This window comes from Rhineura floridana, chromosome 1 (genome assembly GCF_030035675.1).
Source record: "Rhineura floridana isolate rRhiFlo1 chromosome 1, rRhiFlo1.hap2, whole genome shotgun sequence".
Classification (NCBI taxonomy): domain Eukaryota; kingdom Metazoa; phylum Chordata; class Lepidosauria; order Squamata; family Rhineuridae; genus Rhineura; species Rhineura floridana.
The window spans coordinates 112,552,850-112,576,662 of NC_084480.1; the positions used below are offsets into that span (position 1 = coordinate 112,552,850).

A 23,813-nucleotide genomic window follows, 5' to 3' on the forward strand; every position below is an offset into this window, starting at 1 on the left:
ACTAGAATGTAGGCTGTGTTAAATTTGTAGCAAACTGACAAGTTTGTTTGATGGGGTGGTAGTCTACCCCTCTTCCTAAAACTACCACCACCACCCAAATTGCTTTGATCTTGACAGAGATTATGTTCTTCAAATTAGTGGTCCAATATAAGAAAAACTGGTGCTGGTGGGAAGTTGTGAATAAAAGTGACAGACCTGTAAAAGGTTTAGCACATACTCCTGCCTGCTGTGTCTCCAATTTATTTTACTTACTGATCCCCCTGTTCATTTGTTTGTTTTGTGGCAACCCACATTCTAATACATGGTTGTGATCATTTGACCATAGCTTCTCATGATGGTCAAGACAGGGACAGAAAGTGTTTGGAAACAGTTAAAATCACTAGCAAAGAACCCTGGCTAGGAAGAGCACGGGGCAGTTCCCATTCAATTTTTAAAAAACCAAACAGAGGAAGAGTGATTGCAATTTCTGATTGCCATAATGACTGTCAACAAAAGAGAACAGTACTTGCTCAAGCGAGGGACAGTCAAATCCCTGCAGCTCTGAATGGGCAGCTTTCTATGGGCAAAATGTGCTCGAAAAGTCCATACCCAGAGATAAGACTAACAAATATTATCTCCTTTTAAGGAAATATAGATACAGAAAAACTGGTAGGCATAGCCAGAATGTATTGTATCTTGGGTAACATATTAGTTTTACTTTGTGAGCTCAGTATCAAGTAGGATGGCCAGATGCAAAAGAGCATAGGGCTCTAGCACTTTTAATTGTACACAAGCGGAAATGTTGCCAAAGGGTAGCTTGCATGATAAACTGCAACTGTTGCAAGTTTCTCTTCTACACAACTTTTAAAGGTGCAAGAGCCCTGCATTCTTCTGCATTTGGCACACACTAATATCAACATTTTCTCCCATGGCAACTATTTGAGGTAAAAATAACATTGCCATGTTAAACTTCTGCCAGGGGAATAACAATTGTACATAAAAGCTGTTCTCATGAATGTACCATCAATGCACCTGGTCCAAATGGCAAATGCATGCACATTTTCAGTGGTGAATTCTTTGTAATGGAACCCCTGTCCTCAAAATGGGCAAAGCAACATATCTGATGTCTAGGGCTTATTGAGGTAGGAAACCTGTGTCTGAACTGTACCGCTTCAGGTTGCAGGTGGAGACTTGCATAACTGAATCCTTCTCCATACAAAACATCCCTCCCCAAACAAACAGAAACCAGGCATTTAAGGGAAAGAGTTCTAGTCTAGCCTTCTCACAAACATCATGTAGTTAATATGTGCAGCCCAAACAGCTCAGTGATCACTAGGCCTACGTATTCTCTAAAACCAGCATAAAACCACTTCGTTTGTGTTTTAAAATAAGGTGTGTGTTGTGTGTGTGTGTGTGTGTGTGTGTGTGTGTGTGTGTGAGAGTGAGTGAGTGAGTGAGTGAGTGAGTGAGTGAGTGAGTGAGTGAGTGAGTGAGTGAGTGAGTGAATATGTATCCATTTAGTGAAAGCTATAATAACATATATGAAAGTAGGGCAGGTTAAGATATATACCACTTCGTAGGAAAATCCATATTACAACTATTTTTAATGATTTATAAGAGAATGAGAGTGAAATGTGAGCTTTTAAAGGTATCTGCTAATACAAGGATACAAAACAAAACAAAGGCATGGAATGATAACTGTATATAATTTAAGCTACATGAATAATAAACTTGTATTTTTTGGATTTCCTCACAATTTAAATTCAGAGGTGCAGAATCTAAGACAACAACTAAATTATGGGAAATAATGATAAATAGGTTTTTCAAAACAGTAGACCACTTAAGTACCCAGACTTTATATTATCTTTGTTTCTGATCATTTCTGCCCATTCCTTCTTTATCCTGAAACTGTGCCCTAACAAGTATGGTGTGTATCAATTATGCTAACACTCAGGGCCCACAGATCATGGCTGTCACCCAGTCTTATGGAAGACCTCTTCATTACAAATCAAATACATTTTCTTTGAAATACACTACATGGAGAGGCCTCCAAATAACAGCTCTCCACTTCTACAGACAAAATCATTGGATCACAATCATTGACCACATTCAGAATCATGTTAAACGATAGTTTAGCACAACATGAAGAAGCTGAAATGAGCTGAATAAATGTTGGGCTCCCACACAGCTGGGAAGAGTTTAGAATCTTTCGTTTCTGCTTTTGTTTAACTGGTAAAACAAGTCATACTTACCGTTGACCTCAGTTTCTCGGTTCAGAAGAAACATCAAAGCTGTAGTCAAACAAAGTCAGAATCATATGTTACCAAACTCCTCCTTCCGAATGAAAAGCATGTGACCCTAAAGCTAGATGTTTGTTGTTGTTGTTGTTGTTATGTGCCTTTAAGTCGATTACAACTTATGGCGACCCTATGAATCAGTGACCTCCAAGAGCATCTGTCATGAGCCACCCTGTTCAGATCTTGTAAGTTCAGGTCTGTGGCTTCCTTTATGGAATCAACCCATCTCTTGTTTGGCCTTCCTCTTTTTCTACTCCCTTCTGTTTTCCCCAGCATTATTGTCTTTTCTAGTGAATCACGTCTTCTCATGATGTGTCCAAAGTATGATAACCTCAGTTTCATCATTTTAACTTCTAGTGACAGTTCTGGTTTAATTTGTTCTAACACCCAATTATTTGTCTTTTCTGCAGTCCATGGTATACGCAAAGCTCTCCTACAGCACCACAGTTTAAATGAGTTGATTTTTCTCTTATCTGCTTTTTTCACTGATGTGCAAATATCTCCTCAAACACCATATTTCAAACAGGACTGTGAAGTCGGAGTCATGGAGTCGGAAGCAATTTTGGGTGGAGTCGGAGTCAGTAGAAATGTAGCGACTGTGACTTCAAAATAAAATTAATAATTTATTTTTTTTTCTTTTAATGTATTTTAATGTCTGTTTTATGATGTTTTAAAATGTTTTTAGTGTTTCTCTTTGCCGCCCTGGGCTCCTTGTTGGGAAGAAGGGCGGGATATAAATCAAATAATAAAATAAATAAATAAATAATATACATTTGCCATTTTTGAAGGAGTCAGAGTTGGAGTCGGACAGCAGAAAAATAGAGGAGTTGGAGTCGGAGTCAAAGGTTTGATGTAACGACTCCACAGCCCTGATTTCAAATGAGTTGACCTTTCTCTTATCCACTTTTTTCACTGTCTAACTTTCACATCCATACATAGAGATTGGAAATACCATGGTCTGAATGATCCTGAGTTTAGTGTTCAGTGATACATCTTCGCATTTCAGGACCTTTTCTAGTTGTCTCATAGCTGCCCTCCCCAGCCCTAGCCTTCTTCTGATTTCTTGACTATTGTCTCCATTTTGCTTAATGACTGTGCTGAGGTATTGATAATCCGTGACAAGTGTCAACTTTAAAGTTACATAAATCTTCTGTTGTCATTACTTTAGTCTTTTTGACATTCAGCTGTAGTCCTGCTTTTGTGATTTACTCGTTAACTTTTATCAGCATTCATTTCAAATCATTGCTGGTTTTTGCTAAGAGTATGGTATCGTCCACATATCCTAAATTATTGATATTTCTCCCTTCAATTTTCACACCTCCTTCATCTTGATCCAATCTCGCTTTCCGTATGATATGTTCTGTGTACAGATTAAACAAATAGGGTGATAAAATACACCCGTCTCACACCCTTTCCGATGGGGAACCAATTGGTTTCTCCATTTTCTGTCCTTACAGTAGCCTCTTCTGTACAGTATAGGTTGTACATCAGAACAAGCAGATGCTGTGACAACCCCCATTTCTTTTAAAGCATTCCATAGTTTTTCATGATCTACACAGTTAAAGGCTTTGCTGTAATCTATAAAGCACAGGGAGATTTTCTCCTGAAATTCTTTGCTCCATTCCATTATCCAATGTATGTTTGCGATATGATCTCTGATGCCTCTTTCCTTTCTAAATCCAGCTTGGACGTCTGGCATTTCTCACTCCATATATGGTAAGAGCCTTTGTTGTAGAATCTTGAGCATTACTTTACTTGCATGGGATATTAAGGCAATAGTTCAAAAATTACTGCATAACCTGGGATCCCCTTTCTTTGGAATTGGGATATATATTGAACATTTCCACTCTGTGGGCCGTTGTCTAGTTTTCCATATTTCTTGACAATTTTTTGTCAAAATTTGGACAGATTCAGTCTCAGTAGCTTGTAGCACCTCTATTGGTATGCCATCTGTTCCTGGTGATTTGTTTCTTCCAAGTATTTTAAGAGCAGCTCCACCTCATATTCTAACATTTCTGGGTCTTCATCATACGGTTCCTCCGTGAATGTCATCCTTGCATCTCTTTTATAGAGTTTTATAGAGTTCTTCAGTGGTGGCCCCCAAATTATGGAACGCCCTCCCTGACGAGATACGCCTGGCGCCTTCTTTGTTATCTATTCGACCTACCTCTTTGCCCAGGCATTTTAATCTTAATTTTAATTGTAATCTTATTTTAATCTTTGTCTTCACCTTGCTTTTAAAATGTTTTTATAGTTGTATTGTACCCTCATTCACCTGTTTTTTAATGTGGTTTTATTCTGTTGTACACCGCCCTGAGAGCTTGTCGCTAAAGGGCGGTCTAAAAATACAATTAAATAAATAAATAAATAAATAAATAAATAAATAAATATTGCTTCCATATTCCTTTTATTTCATCTCGGTCAGTCAGTGTGTTCCCCTGTTGATTATTCAACATCCCTACATGTTGTTTAAATTTCCCTTTCATTTCTCTAATCTTTTGGAATAGAGCTCTTCTTCCTCCCTTTTTGTTGTCCTCTTCTATTTCTATACAATAACTATTGTAATAGTTCTTTGTCCCTACGTACAAGTCGCTGTATTGTTGCATTTAAGGTTCTGACCATGTTTCTGTCTACTTTTGCTTTTGCTTTCCTTCTCTCTTGAACCATTTTAAGAGTTTCTTCAGTCATCCATTGAGGGCTTTCTCTTTTTAACTAGAGATATTGTCTTTTTGCATTCTCATGTCTCTGACTTCACTCCATAGTTCTGGCTCTCTGTCAACTAAGTTTAAAGACTCAAATCTATTCCTTATTGATCTTTATATTCTTCTGGGATGTTGTTTAAATTGTATTTTGGCATTAAGAATGCTTTGTTGTTCTTCTTTAGCTTTACTCTGATTTTCGATACAACCAGATCATGTTCTGTACCACAGTCTGCTCCTGGTCTTGTTTTTGCAGAAAGTATGGAACTTCTCCATCTTCTGCTACCAATTATATAATCAATTTGATTCCTATATTGACCATCTGGTGATGTCCAAGTGTACAGTCGTCTTTTCAGTAGCTCAAAAAATGTGTTTGCAAGAAACAGATTATTGGCTTCACAGAATTCAACAAGACTTTCTCCTGCTTCAGTTCTGTCTCCTAAGACCCACTTCTCCACAATTCCTAGTTCTTCTCTGTTCCCTACTTTTGCATTCCAGTCCCCCATGATTATCATAATATCTTGTTTTGGTGTGTGATCAATTTCCTCCTGTACTTCTCTGTAAAATCTCTCCAATTCTTCTTCTTCTGCATTTGCTGTTGGAGCATAGACTTGGATGATGGTTATGTTAATAGGTTTCCCATTTAATCTCATTCATATCACTCGCTCAGACCTTGCGTTGTAGCTCCTAACCCCGTTTCTTCTTGATTTCTCATTTCCTGCATAAAATATTTTATAGTAGCCTGACTGAAAATGTCCCATTCCCATCCATTTTAATTCACTCACACCAAGTATTGTAATATTGATATGTTCCATTTCTTGCTTGACAATTTCTAACTTTCCCTGGTTCATGCTTCTCACATTCCATGTTCCTATTTTGTGAATTGTACAAGTCCAGACTCTCCTTTCGCATCTGTGCGCATCAGCCTCTGGGCTTCCTTTCAGCTTTGAACCATCTGCATCACTAGTCACACCGCTGCTTGTACTTGTCCTTTGTTCTTCCCCAGTAGCTTGGTGAGTGCCTTCTCACCTGGGGGTCTCATCTTCCAGCACTATCTCGTGTTGCATTTTGGATACTCTGTTCATAGAGTTTTTGTGGTAAGAGCTATTCAGAGGTGGTTAACCATTGCCTTCCTCTGAGTTTGGATGCATCTTAGACTCCTGACGGCATTGCTCTCAGCTTCTTCAGCACTCTCAAACCCCCTCACCACGTTAAGGTGTGCATCCTAAAGGGGGAAGCTAGATGCTACTTCTTTAGAATTGTTCATGTCATCCCAAGCTACAGTTTAGTGTGAACATAAGAAGAGCCTACTGGATCAGTAGCCCATGTAGCCCAGAATCCTAATCTCACATTGGCCAACTAGATGCCACTGTGACACCTGAACACAGCAGTGTAATGTAGGGATAGCCAATACAGTGCCTTCTAGAAATTTTTATGAACTACATCTCCCATGCCTCCTGGGGTTGATACAAGTTGTAGTCCAACAGCATCTGGTTGACACCATGTTGGCAGAAATCAGTGACTTGCAGTGTAGTAGGTAGAGGTAGAGCAGCATCCTATGTGAGAGATGTATACAAGATTACCTTGCTAAACTGGCTATTTAAATCACATTTAAATTGCATGATAATTGATTGCTTGAATACATCAGTTTTCTAGATATGCATTTGCATAATATATTTTATAGTATTTGAAAGACCTCTGAAGCACAATCCTATGCATGGTTTACTCAGAAGTTTGTCCCACTGATCTCAATGTCCCTTTCAAGTGGTGCAAAGGCACGGGAAGAATTGGAGAGAATTTTCCGTAAAAATAAATACGAATTTGCAGCATTAGAAAACCACATAGTGAGTCAACCTTAGTCCTGATTTTATTGCCACATACTTCTAATCAACCCAGTATTTGCCCCACATTATTTTTTCCCAAGCTGACACTGGCAGGCATGAATGCAACATTTTATGTTTGTTCACATGACAAGTTAAGCTCAAAATTGTAACACAACAGCAATTCTGTAAAAATACAGAATACTGCCCAAATCTCAATAAGAGGCTGGTCAGATCAACCATTGCTCCTAAGTGCCTCTATTATAAGTAAGGAAAACATGAAACTGCTATGGGATTCACAAGAAAATTTACAAAGGAATAACGTCTTTATAATCTTGACTATCAAATATGTTGATTTCACAAAAGCCTACCTGGGTAAGTGCTATAACTGTTATTACACAGCTACTGGCAGCAGTTGTTTTCAATGTAATATATTCCCTAGCATAAATACGTACTTGCACTGAATTAAAAGCATTTGCTTTTATACATGCTGAGTAAAAGGATATTCTCCCTTTAGGCAATTTCATATAAATGTGCTATATTTAATAAAGTTCAAGAGTTCAAGTCCATTCCATACTGTTTATGGCTGTGATCCAAAGAGCTACTTAAGGTATGCCCAAAGGTTTAAATATACCCAGTGAGATTCTTGACCTCCCCCGCCTCCTTCAAACAGCTGATTTTCTTGTCATATCTCAAACTGCTTTTGAAATTTGGTTTCAAACTTAGTTTGCAATTTGGTATGAGGCATATGGAGTTCCTCTTTTAAAAAACACAAAAAACAAAGCCCCTTTGGAACTTGTTTAGATCCTAGCCTATCGGTGAAGTTTAATACCCACTGTCAAACTGTGTGACTGTGCCAAATTGTAACCATTAGATTAATTTCTTTTAGTTTGTCAAAACATTAAGCCTTTTTAAAAAATGTGTTTCAATGTTCTCATAGCAGAACAAAGTTCCTATTAATCATGACGCTACTTAACAGAAATCACTCTGTATTGCTGTTGAGCTATGAATGATTTATAGTTCTCCAAAGCTAATCCCAAATCATTTTTATTACAGCTTATTGGCTGGATGGAACTTTCCCCTCTTTGTCACATTTAAGACCACACACCCAATATTGTTGCACTTCCCCAAGATAAAAAGAAAACCTCTTGCTATTTATCAGTTGTAACTAGTCAGGATTTGAAAACCTCACTCTCTTCTTCTCATAGTTGTGCTGGTTATGCACAATTATGCTAGCTGTACTTAGGTGTACTTAGTTTTACAGAGTGTATATTCTCATCTTGTAGCCAAATAAGGATACACCAGTACAGAATAATTATGCCTTTGGTCAAGTCTGAAGGTCCAAACATATAAAAATTATTTTTGTACTTGGGCCCTATTGTATTGTAACTATGGATCCAATATAGGAGGCTATTAAGTTCAGTGCTATGATAAACGATAAACGATCACAGTATGATTTATGAGTTCAACTAGCTGAGAGATCTGAATGTTAAAATATGGAAAGAAAAGGATTTCTATAAAGAGTTTTAATGTCAGAATATATATAGATATAACGTTTTAATGTCAGAATAATATTTTTTAAAATTAAATATAATAATTAAATGATAAAAAGCACCCTGGTTTGACTAGTTTCAAATTCAATCACTTGTAACTAAGTATATTAGAATAAATCAACAGCTAGGAGACCTGGAAGAAAAAATAATATTGAAGAACACAGGACATTTGTATAAATTACTTCCTAAATACGAAACAGAATCAAAGCCAGTTAAGGACTACATGATTAAATGGGCGCAAAGCACAGGGTGAAATGTTCCCATGCACATATGGAAGTGTTTGTGGAAATAGAGCCATAATTTTTCTCTCAGGAAAAACTGCTATAAGGGATTGCCAAGATAACTCCAGACATAATAAATAAAATAAGAATTATTCTGTAAAATGCTGAAAAGTGTAACATATGTTGTTTTAACATTTCACTGGCTTTTGAAGACACACCTGTTTCCATAGGCATTCCGTTGATCTCTCAACCTGAGTCTCCTGTTTTAATTGCTGGGTTGTTTTAATGGGATTTGTTTAATTTCAAATATAATAAATGTAATTATAGTTGTTTATATTTTAATGTTTGGATAGGATTGTTTTATTGTATATTTTAATTATGGATGTTTATAATGCTTGTATTACCTGATTCTAAACTTTGTAAACCACTTAGAAGCCTACTGTGGTATTAAGACGATACATGTTACCAAATTCTTCCAACCTGCACAGCAAGTGGATTGGACTGAGAAAGACCAACCCAAATTGTGTTTGCATTTTGACAAATTTCTGGGGCAGTATCATATCTCAGACAGGAGGTCAGGTCTCCTGCTCCCCTGGTGCATTCACTATGCCTGCCCAATTTCCTTGCTTTTTGAAGCTTGATAGAAATATCTCTGGGCTATAGGTATGTTCTTAAACCACAAGGTTTTTTGCCTGTTAGTGAATTACTCTGCTTTTTAATCCGGGAGGTAAGAAATGGGATCCTCTGCAAGTTTGCTGACAATGGATTTATTATTTGCATGTTTATTGAGTTCAGTGGGATTTACTCCCATGCAATCATGCTTAGGATAGGTAAAGCTGACCGGGGGAATGAAGGGAGGGCGGGCTGGAGTGGGCAGGGGAGGAGGAAGAAGGAAGAGGGGAGGGCAGGAGGAAGGGAGAGTAGAGGGGAAGGAGGGAAAAGGCGGTCTGATCATTTGCATGCTTATTGAGTTCAATGGGATTTACTCCTATGCAATCATGGTTAGGATAGGTAAAACTGACCATGGGGGAGGATGAGGGGGAAAGGGAAGGAGCATACTGAAGGGGGGCAAAGGAAGGGGGAGTGGAGGACAGGTTTGATCATTTGCATGCTTATAGAGTTCAGTGGTATTTACTCCCATGCAATTGTGCTTGAGATAGGTAAAACTGACCATGGGAAGGAGGAAGGGGAGGGGAAGGAGGGGATTGGAAAGGGATGGGGAGGGAGGACCAAAGGAAGGGGGACGGAAGGGGCAAGAGGGAGGGGATATGAGGGAGGAGGGTGGGTTTGATCATTTGCATACGTCTTGTGTTCAGTGGGATTTATTTCTGTGCAATCATGTTTGAAAATGGAAATGGACTGCTTTCAAGTCGACTGGACTTATGGAGACCCTTTGAATAGGTTTTCATGGCCCAAGGTCACCCAGGGAGCTTCATGGTTGTGTGGGGATTTGAACCCTGGTCTCCCAGGTCGTAGTCCAACACTGTCCCGGAGGAGGGGCGGGAGGGTAGGAGATTGGGTGGGTGGGCACTGGGCAGAGGGGAAGACCCTTTAATTTCCAAAAGGAAAACATTGTGAACATTATCGTTCCTTTTCAGCATTTCCCCCACCTTTTTATTCTACAGCAGGCGCATGTAGCCTCCCACCCAAATTTAAACCAAAGCTGTCCCTGGCCACATCCACACCAGGACTTTAGTTCACTTTGGACAGTCATGGCTTCTCCCAACAAATCCTGGGAAGTGTAGTTAGTGAAGGGTGCTGAGAGTTGCTAGGATATACCCTATTCCTCTCACAGAGCTTCAATCAGAGCAGCTGACCGTTAAACCACTCTGGCCACTGGAGTTCTGTCAGGGAAATAGGAATCTCCTCTCAGCACCCTTCACAAACTACAGTTCCCAGGATTCTTTGGGGGAAGCCATGACTGTCTCACGTGAAATCAAAGTCTGGTGTGGGTGCGGCCCCCTGATTAGGCAAGCCCAGCAGCTGTGACTCTGGCTTTGCGAACACTGAAAGTTGGTTCTTCTGAGCATGCTCGATGTTATAATTGGGTTCAAGCCAGAATTTCTTAAATTAATTAAAAATCAGCAAGGCATTTTTTAAACCTTTAAACTGCAGAAGATGAAGGTCAGAATATGGGGCAAGGTCAGTAATAGGAGTACAGGTACTCTGTGAACATGGCTGATTTTTAATGAATTTCAGCAGATTATGAGAACTCTGAGAAAAAAGTCCAAAAGGGTTCTGGGGCTTTTTTCTCTCTTTTTACACTTTGAACTCTCTATTCTCTCTGACTGTTTTGTGTATCACCATGAAAATGTAGAGGGTTGTTAAGCAAGTGTTTCTGAGTTCAGGACTATACGTTTTGTAAGCTTTTATTTTGAAATGAGCTTATGGGAAGCATCAGAATGGCATGGGGGTATCTTCAATTTAACACTGCGGAATGTGAAAAATCCATGCTGGCTATAGTATACAGCCACTCTTGTGGCTGTATAATATAGTGAGAAGAGGAGAGGGTGGAATAATTCTATTACATCTGATAGCAATGTGCATTAACAAAGAAATACTGGGGAGCAATGAATAAGATGATAAAAGTTATGTACAGTAGGGCCCTGCTTTACAGCGTTTGGCTTTAAGGTGTTCCGCTGATGCGGCACCTTTCATTTTCAATTTCAAAGGGTTTTTTCCCTTTTGCGACGTTTTGTGCCATTTTTGTTTGTGTTACTTTTGCACGACGCGGCCCATTAAAGTCAATGGGGTTCCGCTTTACGGAGTTTTCCGCTTTACGGCGGGGGTCCAGAACAGAACCCGCCGTATAAGCGGGGCCCTACTGTATGTGTTTTGTGTGTGTGTTTAAGTTTATGTTTCTGATTTATATAAGTCTGTTCCTTCATTAATGAAGAAATTAATTTTTTTAAAGAATATGGGGAGGTAGGGAACTGAAGAAATTACACATGTATGTGGTCAGAGGCAATATGCTTCAGAATACCAGCTGCTGAAAACCACAGGAAGGGAAGAGTGCTCTTATGCTCATGTCCTGTTTGTGGGCTTTCCCATGGTCAACTGTTTGGCAACTGTAAGAACAGCATACTGGACTAGATTGGCCACTGGCTCAATCCAGCAGTCTCTTCTTATGAGGGAATATTTGACAATAAGAAAAATAGGAACTCCTAATACCTGAAGAGCAGTTAGGGTACATATACAAAATGTAAAGTTCAAGATTAGTTCTTACATGCAGAGGCCACATGAGATCAGCTTACTTTGGTGATAGACTAAAAAATTTGCGGCCACTTTCATGGCAGCCCAATCCACATGGAAGCCTTGGTTCACACAAATGGTGCTTCCATATTGACTAGCCAGGCCACAAGGCAACAATGTGGCAGCTGCCAAGACCAATTAAGCTGTATGTTACCTGGCAAAATACTCCGTTCACATGGACCAGGAAGTAGCTGTGGCTCAATAGTAGAACATTTCCTGTGCATGCAAAAGAACCCAAGTTCAATTCCTGGAATCTCAGGTAGGGCTGGGTAGCGTTACCAGATCAGAAGCATCCTAAACCCTACAATTTCAGCGGCAGGCCCTAGTGATGTCATGGCTAGGCCCTAGTGATGTCATTAAGCATGATACATTAAGCACCAATCACAGTTGCTTGGAGCATACAATTGAAACAAAAACATTTCTCTGATTGGAAATTAAAATAAAAATTTAGTGGTGTACCCACTTCCAGCTAAAGTGACGGGATCATTCCTTTTCACCTCCTTAGGGAGCCTGGATAGGGAACATTTAATCTAGCTTATTTGCTTCTGGCAACAAGTGCCCCCAGGCCAAGGCCATTGTAGGAAGAAAGTAGTATGGTGTTGTGGAGATGTTACATGGAAGCACTCAGGAGTAAAGATGGATGCCCCTGGTGGCTGAAATTCTAAACTAAGGGACTAAGCCCCATAGAACTCAATAGGATTTACTCCTGAGTAGATGTGGTTAGGATTGTGCTGCTGATAAAGCTTGACTAGGGATCCTCAGCTAAGATATTCATATCCAAGCAGGGTTGCCAACCCCCTGCCTGGAATTCCCTGCCCCTACCTTTTAACATGGCTGCTCCAAACCTCTTTACAGACTTAACCCTTCACTTAAGAAAGAGGTTTGAGAAATTAGTAAGAGTAAGAAGATTCTCTGCCCTTTTCTGTCTACCTTGCAGGCTGCTATAAACTCACTTTGACTGCCAACCCAATTCAAGTGAGTAATAATTGACAGACAGAAAACACACGTGGCTTGATCTATCTCCACAAGCAGTAGCTTGGGAACAACAGCAATTGTAGCCACACTTCCCAGTATGGGAATCCTCTTTTACCACTATTGGGCAAGAAACAAACCATCATGCAAACAACAAGGTGCATCATCAATGGGTTTAAGGGGATTGAGCTGAGTGCATGGAACCACTGTTGTTGCTCTATGGATATAAGGGAGTGAGGTTAAAGGTAAATGAAATGCAAACAGAAAAAGAAAAACAAGACAGTGATGATTTTCTAAATGGAATACCATACCAACCACATCATATTCCCTATGAGTAAGGCAGAAAATGTAGCATCCCACAACCAGTCAGGATTCCTAAGCAAAAACCAAAACTAAACAAATCCTAGCAGCCAGTCAGCTAAGGTCACAGAAATCCCCATGCAGCACTACCTGATCTGGGAGATGCAGTTAGTGCAGAATGGTTACTCAGAAGTAATTACCAATGTGTTCAGTGGGGCTTACCACCAGATAAGTGTAAATCTCAATAAAAACTGTAGGAAGATCATCAAAAAACTCTAGCAATGCAAATGAAATTTCATGTGACTGATCTTTTTTGTGGGGGAGGGAGTTCCACTCTAAAGAGGTAACTAGAAACCTTCTCAGATTGGTATTTTACTCTTTTGGAGCAGAGACACAGAAAGTGTATGACTAACCTTCTCTCTGTGTGTTTTTTTTTCTAAGCCAAGGGATGTTTTTTGTTACAACCCAAAGCCAGGAGTTAGGGAGGGAAAGAGAGAAATAAATAAGTTGGGGGAGGGGGAAGTGTGTGTGCATACATATAGCTGGGTGTGTGTCTGAATGTTTCTGCTGGGGAGGTGGAGTTATGTTACTGTAGGTCTTTCACCTGCTGATCTTAGGCTGGTAATGCTACATTCAGTGCAGAATCAGGCACTGTATTTCACATGGAAAAGGTTGAAAGTGATTTAGGATTTATAGCAATTATGTTCAGATGCTTATGCTAGATTAAATTCAAGATTTAAATAGTTAAAAATCAAACAATGATTCACTGATTCTTTTGCTGTGGCTATTTATTAATGCTTCAGAATAACTACAGCATTTTATTTCTTTTTCACTTGTGAGCAAAAACGATTGGAAATCGCCACTCAGCTATTAAGTTCATTTGATGCCCTTGAGCCCAACATACCTCACAGGTTTGTTGTGAAGATATATAAGGAGATGTAAAGTGGCGGCAAAGGAGGACTTAAGCTGCAATCCAATATTTACCTGAGAGTAGTCCCATTGACCCCAACAGAGCTTACTTCTGAGAAGACATGTATTGGATTGCAGCCTTAGTGCTTTTATCATAGGCATCAAACTTTGCTTCCTTTAACCAAATTTTTTTTAAAAAGGGACATTTTTCCCCCTCTACCCACTACTCTGTTTAGTACACGTCCAGGCTTCAAGAAATCTGGCATGTTTATTGTGTGTTTAGCTGCATGCATAAATCCCAACTGTATTCAAATATGGTTACTCCCAGGTTGGTATGTACAAGGGGTCCTTTCACCATGAACTCTTCTCTGCCCCTTCCTCACAAGAGAGCCTAGGCTATAATCCTGTATTGGCTTACCTGGGAATAACCCCCATTAAACACAAAGATACTTGTTTCTCTGAGTAGACATATATACCATGGGACTTCGTTAACATCCACCCACACTTACTATGTAGTAGAATCTACAGAAAATAACTGATAAGGTGTATCTGATCTCAAATGGATGTTACAAGGAGACAGAAGCCACTAGCTTTTGCAGGGAGGGGAAAACAGCAGCTGGTTAGGACCCCAGGGATTCCTGGTGTCCAATCAGCTCACTTAATAATTGCATAGACTGAAAGCTTAGTAAAATGCGTTTTTATTGTATTGCCACCCTGGGCTTCTTTGGGAGTAAGAGCAGGATATAAATTCAATAAATAAAATAATCTTTGGAGGTTGCATAATCTTAGAAGGGGACATAGCTGTGAGGGGTATGAGGTGTGATGTGACTATTATAAAGGGAACCTGCACTTCTAAATTTGCCACTACACTACTGTTTGCAGCTGCTTATTTTATGGTTACTGGTTTATTGTCAAAACCAGTTGGTCATTGCAGAACAGTTTTTTAAAAAATAAATCAGTATTAATTTCCTACAAAATAAAAAGTAGTGACACCTAAGTAAGCCCTAATTGCTTTTAAAATAGAATTGCAGAGGGAGAAAAAGATTTACAACCCAAACACTATCCTTTGCTATGTTCATTCAAAAGTCCTATTGATTTACAGCACAAGCCTAACCATGTCAACTCAAAAGTAAGTCCTATTGAATTCAATGGTGTTTATTCCTGGTATGTGGGAATTAGCATTGGAAGTTTACTGCCAGAAAAGCAAGTATAAGATTAAAGCTTCATATTGGGAAGGTTTTCAAAACAGGCTATCAATTCAGCAGCCCAGGAAAATTTAAACTTGTTTGACTCCTCATAATTAGAAAAGCATAACATATTGTAAAGACATTTAGATCTCCTGCACACAAGAAGGAAAGAGACTTTTGTTACTGCAGCTATAAACTTACTCAGTGTATGAGATTTTCAGACAAGCAGGAAAAAATAATAGTTTTCTGGCAATGGGTTATAGCTTTTGCCTGGAGATTTACAAGTCCTTTGTCAATCACAACCCTGACTTCACCTATTGGCTACAAACCTGAAAGGGTGGGGTTAGAACAGCCAGCGATGAGATCATTCAACAGAAGCTGTGGGGGCAGTGGCTGATGTTTTGGTGTATATCTCTTGAACCAGACCTCCTAGAAACTTACTTTTTTAAAAAGGAAAGCTGAGAGTCCAAAGGTTGGGTTGACTCACCTGGATAGGACTCCAAAAATCCAGAGTCTCCAGGCAAAAACTGGAGACCTGGCAGCCCTAGAGGGACTTCTACTTGAAATCCTGGAGAGCCACTTGCAGTCAGTGTCTGCAATACTAAGCTATAAAAACCAATGGTATAAGGCCTCTTCCTATGAAGCCCCCTCACCCATTTCAGCTAATGTTGGACCTCCTGAGTTTCAAATGTCCAACCTTCATCTGGTTCTAATCTAATCAAAGTTCACTGTACTATTAATTAGGTACCAGAAGCCATGAGAAGCAAAGAGTCCTTACAAGAAATAAGATTAAGATATGTGTGAAGGAAGAGAAGCGAACTTGGTACTCTCCAGATATTTTGGGCTATAATTACTACCATCTGCTATGGTGGTTGGGGCTAATGAGACCTGTAGTCCAAAATATCTGGAAAGCACTACACTGGCTATTGCTGATCTAAAGCCTTCCAACTTTTTGTTAAATAAGCAGAAGACAATCACCTCTGCTGTGTATAGGGTTGCCATGTTCTTGGCCTGAGACTGATCCTGTATCTTTAGGAGAAGAGAAAGTCAGCCAAGTGCAGGTGTTCTTGCAACTCTGTAATAGGAAAAACCACAAGGTGGAATTCTCCCTTCCCCCTGCACAACTTTTAAAGATACAGAAGACTTCTTGGTTGCCAAGCCTGGCCTCCAAGAGGTCTTCTGTACCTTTAAAAGTTGTGGAGGAGGGAGGGAGAATTTCACCTTGTGGTTTTTCTCATTACAGGGTTGCAAGAACACCTGCACTTGGCTGACTTTCTCTTCTCCTAAAGATACAGGATCAGTGGCAACCCTACTTCCATAGCTAGCCTTTTAATTGATAATTTTGTTATATATTTTCAATAAAGCTTAATTTTTGAAAAAGCTCTGAAAACTCACATCCATTTTTTCCACTTGAGTTACCTTACATGGGTACTCTGCTACCTACAAGGTCCAAAGGCTTCTCATTCTTGGCTTTCTTGTGCTTTGGTTAAAATGTTCTGGTCTGGACATACAGCAGCCCGACCTCCAGAAGAATACAGCCAGGGTCACAATGGGAAGTACATTTTTTTTATCTAACCCCCCCCCATCATTTGTGTTCTGGAATGTCGCTCAAGTAGTTCACAGTCATGTTTAGAGGCATGTCCCGAACAAGAATGGCAAAAAGGTCTGCTGTTTTTCTACAGTCTTGAAACATGCTATGTACCTATTTAAAAGATGAAATGTTCCCTGTCATTTAGCATTCCTGGGTCCAATATACCAGGGGTGTGTGTGCTAGTAACAAATTATTCCATTATCTAGAAAATAAAAGACAGAAATATATTTTCTCTCAGATAGCTGAGAGAAAAATGCATGCTTTACAATTGGGGTTATAAATGTTTGCAGCAGCAGCATATTACTTCTTCATGTTGTTTTAGAGACTCTTGGGCAGGTAGACAGCTATATCTATGATCAGACAAATAAATGTGACATTTAAGTAACTGTTATTCAATTACATTAAACAATAAATTGGTGCTAATCTGATTTAGGTGTTAGAGAAAGGCCATAATTTCAGAACTCATATTGGGAAAATGAGAAGTGAGGAGACATTTTAGAAACAGACATGAAATCTGAATTCTTTCTTATTTTGTAATGACTAAGCTTATGCTTTTAGAGTAAGCCTTAAGTGCAGAGAACTGCATGACAGCCGTTGGTATTGATTGTTATTCTATTGTTCCAAATGCTATGGAATGCTACAGAACAATCCAAGATTCCTTCCAGTGTTGTAGTATTATATATTTGTTAGTACAGCATAACAATTGATCTGAGTGGTCAATCAGTATATATTTTGAACAATTTGATGGGCTACATTGTACCAGTATTGCAAACTACTGCTGTTCTCCTTAAAGGAAATATGCTCCAAGGGTAACATTTTTACCTGTCAAAGTTTACCTACTGAAAAAGCTTTCAATTTTGATAACTCAAGTGAAAGGACAATAATACAATGTTAGATTTTTATTTTGTCCTTTTAAATTAGTCTTCAGTCTTCACATAAGTGTACTCTGAACAATAAGGAACTTAAAAACTCTGAAGAAAACTGCAGGCAAAAAGTTTCATGTGTTTCTGATTTACCATGTATGACATTTAAACTAAATTAGAAAACTTATTGGCAGATGTTTTGTTGATTTTTGTAATTTAACACAAAGGACAAAGTTAAATTATATGATGTAATCAAAATGCAGATGGCATATAATGACACCTTTTTTCTTTTATGAAAAGATTATCTGTGCATTGACAAGTTACTCCCTTTAAGACCTCCACTGCAGGTATACTGGCCATAGGAATGGACACAAATAGGAATCTCTGTCTTCACGTACTGTATTCAGAAGGGAAAGAATAACGGAATCTACCTCTATTAACTGGATAGATGGATAGATAGATGGGTGGGTGGGTGGATGGAAGTGAAGTGTCACATTCAGCCGGTGGGTCTGAGTTTCCCATCCGTGGTCTACATCCACAACAGCTGACATGGATACCTCCAGCTCTTGTTGGACTACAAATTCCCATCATCCCTGATCATTGGCCATGCTGGGTTGGGCTGATGGGATCTGGAGTCCAATAACATTTGAGGGCACAACAATGAGCAACGAGCTCTCTAGCATTTTAGAAATTGGTATTTTTCAGCCCTACTTGGAGATGCTAGGCACTGATCTTAGGGCTTTCTGTGGTGGTAACTGTTGTGTATATTAGTATATTTGTTAAACAGAGAATAACAGCGGTCTGAAATGTGTGTGTGCCAGTGTGGACATTTACCTAAGAAAGCAGGCTTTTACCCTGCATTGAGATCACTGAGACTTAAGACTTAGTAAAATAAGAAAAGCTACTTTATTTATAGAAATACATAGTAGATAGAAAGGCATACCTAGTTCTAACTAACTAAGTTGGAGGCACAAGTTGGGAGTTGCCCCCATGGCTAGGAAAAACAGAGCAGAGACAAAAGGCGTCTCCCCTCTCTTGGTCAATCGGAGAAGAGAGGAAAGGGCGGGAGGAGGAGGGGCAGGTAAGCTTCCCCTAAGACGTAACAGTCTAACAGCCGGAAGGAAGCAAGTCAGAGCATCACAGGTAAAGGTAATCAAGCCTATCCATCTGGAGGACCCAAACTCTATCTCCCTTCTGGAACATAAACAAAAGAACAAAACAGGAGTTGCTCTTCCCCCACTTCCAACAGTAACTGACTCTCTGTAGCACTCAACACTGAAGAATCTAGGTACTTTCAAATGGGGAAAATACATTATATACATGTAGTACCACTAGCCTGACACAGGGAACAGTTTTTAAAATGAGAGCGAGAGAGAGAGCTCATTGACCGCCTAGCCCAGCCTTTCCCAACCAGTGTGCCTCCAGATGTTGTTGGACCACAACTCCTATCAGCCTCAGCCAGCATTGCCAATGGTCAGGAAAGATGAAGATTGTAATCCAACAACATCTGGAGGCACACTGATTGGGAAAGGCTGGCCTAGCCTATAATTTGTACAAAGAAAAACATCACAGAGACACTAGTTGCTGTTGGTAGCATGAAGTCCAACAGGAAGGAAAAAAGAAGGAAATACAAAATTCAGACATATTTTTCAACCCTTTTTACAGTTAGAGCCATAAGTGTCCCTTTGAAGTTCACCCCTGAGTAGTCTTCAAAAGCTTCAATTTAATTTTCTTGTATGGAATAGTTATGATACTAGACCAGAACATCTTCCTAGTTTGGGAAGTTTTCTAAAAACCAAGCAGGTTTTAAAATAACACAATCTTCCGTTCTTTGGATGACAATTAATTATCACCACATCTGCTGAGTCTGCCCACTGGGTTTCTTTAGGTTTGTTTTTCAAAGATTTCAGGCAGTGCTGTGATTGGAGGTTTGAATAAACAGTGCTATCCTATATTTTACTATTAAACCCATCAACCAATGTGTGTATTAAAAGAAAAGTATGTGCGTTCACTCTAGGTACTATACTTCAAAGATTATAAATATCGGTAAAAAGAATAATGGAGACTTTCAAAATGTCTTATTATCCCAATACCTTCTTTCAAGAGGCTCACCTTATCTACACTTACATCTGACTTTTATCTGTGCCCTTGACATTTTGTTGATGTACAATTTAAGTGCAAAAAATATAATTTTATGCTTATTGCTTTCACCTGTGAAACTGTGCCACCATCAAAAAGAAATGCAGTGCAATTATTTTCATATGTTGTAATGGACCTTCAAAGTCATTATAGCAAAGAGAAGGAACTAGCCCAAGGAGATCAAAGACAGGGTTCATCCATCCCCTCACACGTGCAATTTTGGAATTATTTTTATACTCATCCAGCAGCTGCCCTATCATTTTGCTATACTTAAATTCCATTTCTTCTAATCATTCACTCTCTTCATAAATTGTATTATTCAATTCCATAGCTCCACTGAACAGAGGTCAGCTGTTCAACAACAACAATCTTTATTTACAGTCGACCGACCAGATACAAAAACATGGTATTAAATATTAAAAGATAAAAAAGATAAAATGCTTGAAATCAGAAACTATAGCAGACAAAAAATGGTCTAGTTGAGTTAGTTGCCATTTACAATCTTACAGGGTCTGATTGAGATGGCCAGGTTCAGAAATTTTGCCACCTGCATGGTTATTGCCTTATCAGAACCCTCAAGCAGAGTGATCAGAAGAGACTCAAGGGGGCGGCCTGGGAAGGACTGCATAATTGGGTATATTAGATCTTTTCTGGCCCCTGCATAGTATCTACAGTTGAACAAAACATGTAAGATAAGACTCGACGCTATCGCAGGGACAGCGTCTATTATTGCTTGGGATTTTATTATATCTGCCCTCCAAGAGTTTAGATGGTAGGGCATTAAATCAGACCAATGAAAATGTCCTCCTATACTTGGGAACAGATAACCAGCTAAGATAGGGCATCCCATCTTTACAAGGAGGCCCTGATAGGCCCAGTGTCAGGGTGGAGCAGGGGCCCTGGGCAGCTGCCGAGAGCTCTTGGGTGTCAATATCCACTAACCTTTGTTTAACTATCACCTTGGCGCTTCCAGGCTCCGAGGTCAGCTGTTAATGGCAACTACATATTGTGATGTGCTTTTATTATTTCTTACTATTGAGAGAGATAATGGATTACATTAAGAGTCACAATGAAATTCCTAATCCGCTTGGGAAAAGAGATTGGCATTTCATCTATTAGTGAACAGCTAAAAAAGCCCAATTATCTTTTATGGAAAATAATTATATAAAATTGTTTATTTCAGTGTAATTGTGGAAAAGTCACTTTGTTTTAGGAAAGAAAAGCAGAATGTATCTAAAATACATACCATATATTATATTAATAATATAACAATACATGCTCTGAAACATAATTCTGGAATAAAACATTTGTTTTCATATGTCAAATAACTATGGTCTCATATCACAAACAAAATACATATATTGATGTATTTTGCTCACAACAAGTGCTGTTGTCCTGTCACCCATGCTGCCTCATTTTGCTTATTAAATTATCCAAATGACATGTGACAGGTATTATTTAAAACACTTTGTTAGAAATTATTGTTTTGTTGTTTTATTTTATCATTTTAATGTAGTTTGCATTTGCTTTTAATTGTGCTATTAAAGGCACCCAGGGATCTTTTGGCGAAGTGCGGCTATACTAATGAATGAATGAATGAAGTTCTAGTTTTACAAGCAAAAAATCAGAATTAAACTCATATTTCATGAAGAATGAAAACAGCAAATATATACCTTGCCTTAGAAAAAGAAAAAAAAGAGGAATCTGCAGTGTCTGCCATTCTTAAGCAGTTCATCAGGGAAACATGTGTTTCATTATGTGTGTTTTAAAGTGTTTTTAGCGTTTCTGTTTGCCGCCCTGGGCTCCTGCTGGGAGGAAGGGCAGGATATAAATCAAATAATAAACGAACAAACAAACACACAAATTATACTTCTCATATAAGTGATTCCATGCCAGTTTTTCATTCAAGAGGCAGTCTCAGCGAGACAGGGGGTATTATTCAATGAGAGGATTTTTGAGGGACACACCCACTCTAATTTCATAGTTTTCCTTTCAGTCAGGTGTATTAGCATACTTATGTTTAGCTGCAATGAAGATAAATGATGGAGACTGGTTGGACCATGCATGATGATCTTGTCTTGAAGGCATATTCTTTCAGACATAAAGGAACATGCAGGTATTTGGATGGCTTGAGACAGTAGAACATTTTATACTGCTGTTACTGCTAATGCTAATAAAAATAATTTGTTTGTAAGACAATGCATGGTATCAAAACAGTTCAAACAAAACGGTTTTCCTTCCAGGCAAAGTTTTTTGCAAAACTTTTTAGCTCAATATTAAGCCCATTGATGTATAAACAACTAAATATATATTTATTGTAGAATATGAATCCTGCTGTACAAAAAAACCCTTCAATAAAACAAAACCAACTCAAATACATTAAATGAGAATATATAGTCGTGGTTCTACAGCAAAGCTACCGTTATGGGGCAGTGTTAATTAACCACAGTCTAGTTGCTATTGTTTCTACTTCACTGAACCGTATCTCATAGGCAGCAGTTTTCAAGATAGCAGACATCCATGGGTTACCATAATCCTTCTGCTGCTGTTTCATTGAATGCCAGGGACTTATAAACCTTGGCCATGATTTCATGTTTGTTGGAAACGCAAATTTTACAATGATGATCTGCACAAAGAACTAAAATAAAAGATCGTTGGGAGACCAGGCAGGAATGCACAAACCATAAGTACGGAAATCGGTATAATCAATTAATGATTTAATTTGCTATACTAATTATAGTAATGAACAAAAGCAATTCTATAATAAATTAGGTGTATTCAAAATTTCTAAATTTAGGATCAGACCTAGAAAACTATTTATTTTATAGTTTGTGTGTGAGAGCTAAAGTATTGCAGATAAGAACAGCTCAACAGCTTATTAGACCACTACATTATTATATAAAGACAATACTTCTCAAATCTACTAATGTATTGTGATTGATACACTTGATGTTCAATAAGGCCAAACAAGCACCTCAAGAATTGCAAGAATATATGCAGTCATAGACTTCATATAAATGATATACAGTAATACCTCGCATTAACGTACTCAATGGGACCAGAGCGAGTACGTAAACCGAAAATGTCCTTAAAGTGAAGCACTACCTTCTAAAACTTTTTTTACCTCTCCTTCATGTGGAGCCTCAAAGCCCCGTGCTAAAGCCTCTGCTGCTGCGCTGCCGTGCCTCCCAGCTGATCGTGATCGTGCCTCCCAGCTGATTTGCGGTGGCGCTATCACGTCTATTTCCACCCCCAGGCACTAAAGCCTCTGCTGCTGCGCTGCGTTTCTGGAGAAATACAGGCATATGGAGCACGTATGTTATAGCGAGGCAACGTTAAGTGAAGCGACGTTAAGAGGGGTATGCCTGTACTGCATATCTTTGTTTGTATGTGTTCATGTACATGTGTGTGGGCACACACACACACACACACACACACATATACCAAGAACAATCTTAAGAGGGTACAGTTACCATTTTTCATTTTAGCAGCTAAGGCAAACACTGTATTAACAGTTAGACTTTACTAGGACATCACAACAAGAATTATCATTCAAAGTATTCATAGCACTGTTCAAGGTTGTCAGTGGTAATTTGTCATATGCAAGCAATTAATAATAAAATGAGGATGATACACCCACAATGCATGGAAGGATCATGCAGATGATTCCTATATCATGAGTGCACATGCTTGGAATCTAATTGAAGTGACGTAAAATTTTTTATCCCCCCTATATGACTCCATTAACAAAGCTTTATCAGTGTGTTGTGGGATCCATTAATCAGAAATAGCCACAACATTATAGGTTATATCCAGATTTGCCTGCAGTGGAACACAACTAACTGGATGTTCCAGCAGGCAGAAAGGGTGTGTGTGTCCCACCGATTTCCTCTTTCCCTTGCAATCCTATGTCCCCCCCAAAATCTGCTGGAGGCTTGGAACTCTCCAAGAAAGCATGGGAGGTGGTTCTGGAGGCTGCAGGGAGCACAACAATTTGGCGAATATTACCTTGCAGAGAGAATCTCCATTTG

At 39.0% G+C, this 23,813-nt stretch overlaps 1 protein-coding gene and 1 long non-coding RNA gene across 19 annotated transcripts in view; both read right to left on the reverse strand.

Moving 5' to 3' along the window:
* Positions 1-15,839, reverse strand: part of LOC133386117 (uncharacterized) — a 40,589-nt gene extending 24,750 nt beyond the window's left edge. Inside the window, exon 1 of one of the 2 annotated variants that reach the window (XR_009763065.1) lies at positions 15,677-15,839. This is a non-coding gene — a long non-coding RNA (uncharacterized LOC133386117). Of the gene's footprint in view, positions 1-15,390; positions 15,481-15,676 lie in introns of those variants that run through there. The other variant, XR_009763064.1, reaches the window with a different exon arrangement.
* The window catches only part of PTPRD (protein tyrosine phosphatase receptor type D), a 2,140,456-nt gene that overhangs the window by 480,905 nt on the left and 1,635,738 nt on the right, over positions 1-23,813 (reverse strand). The gene's annotated exons all lie outside the window — the stretch shown is intronic.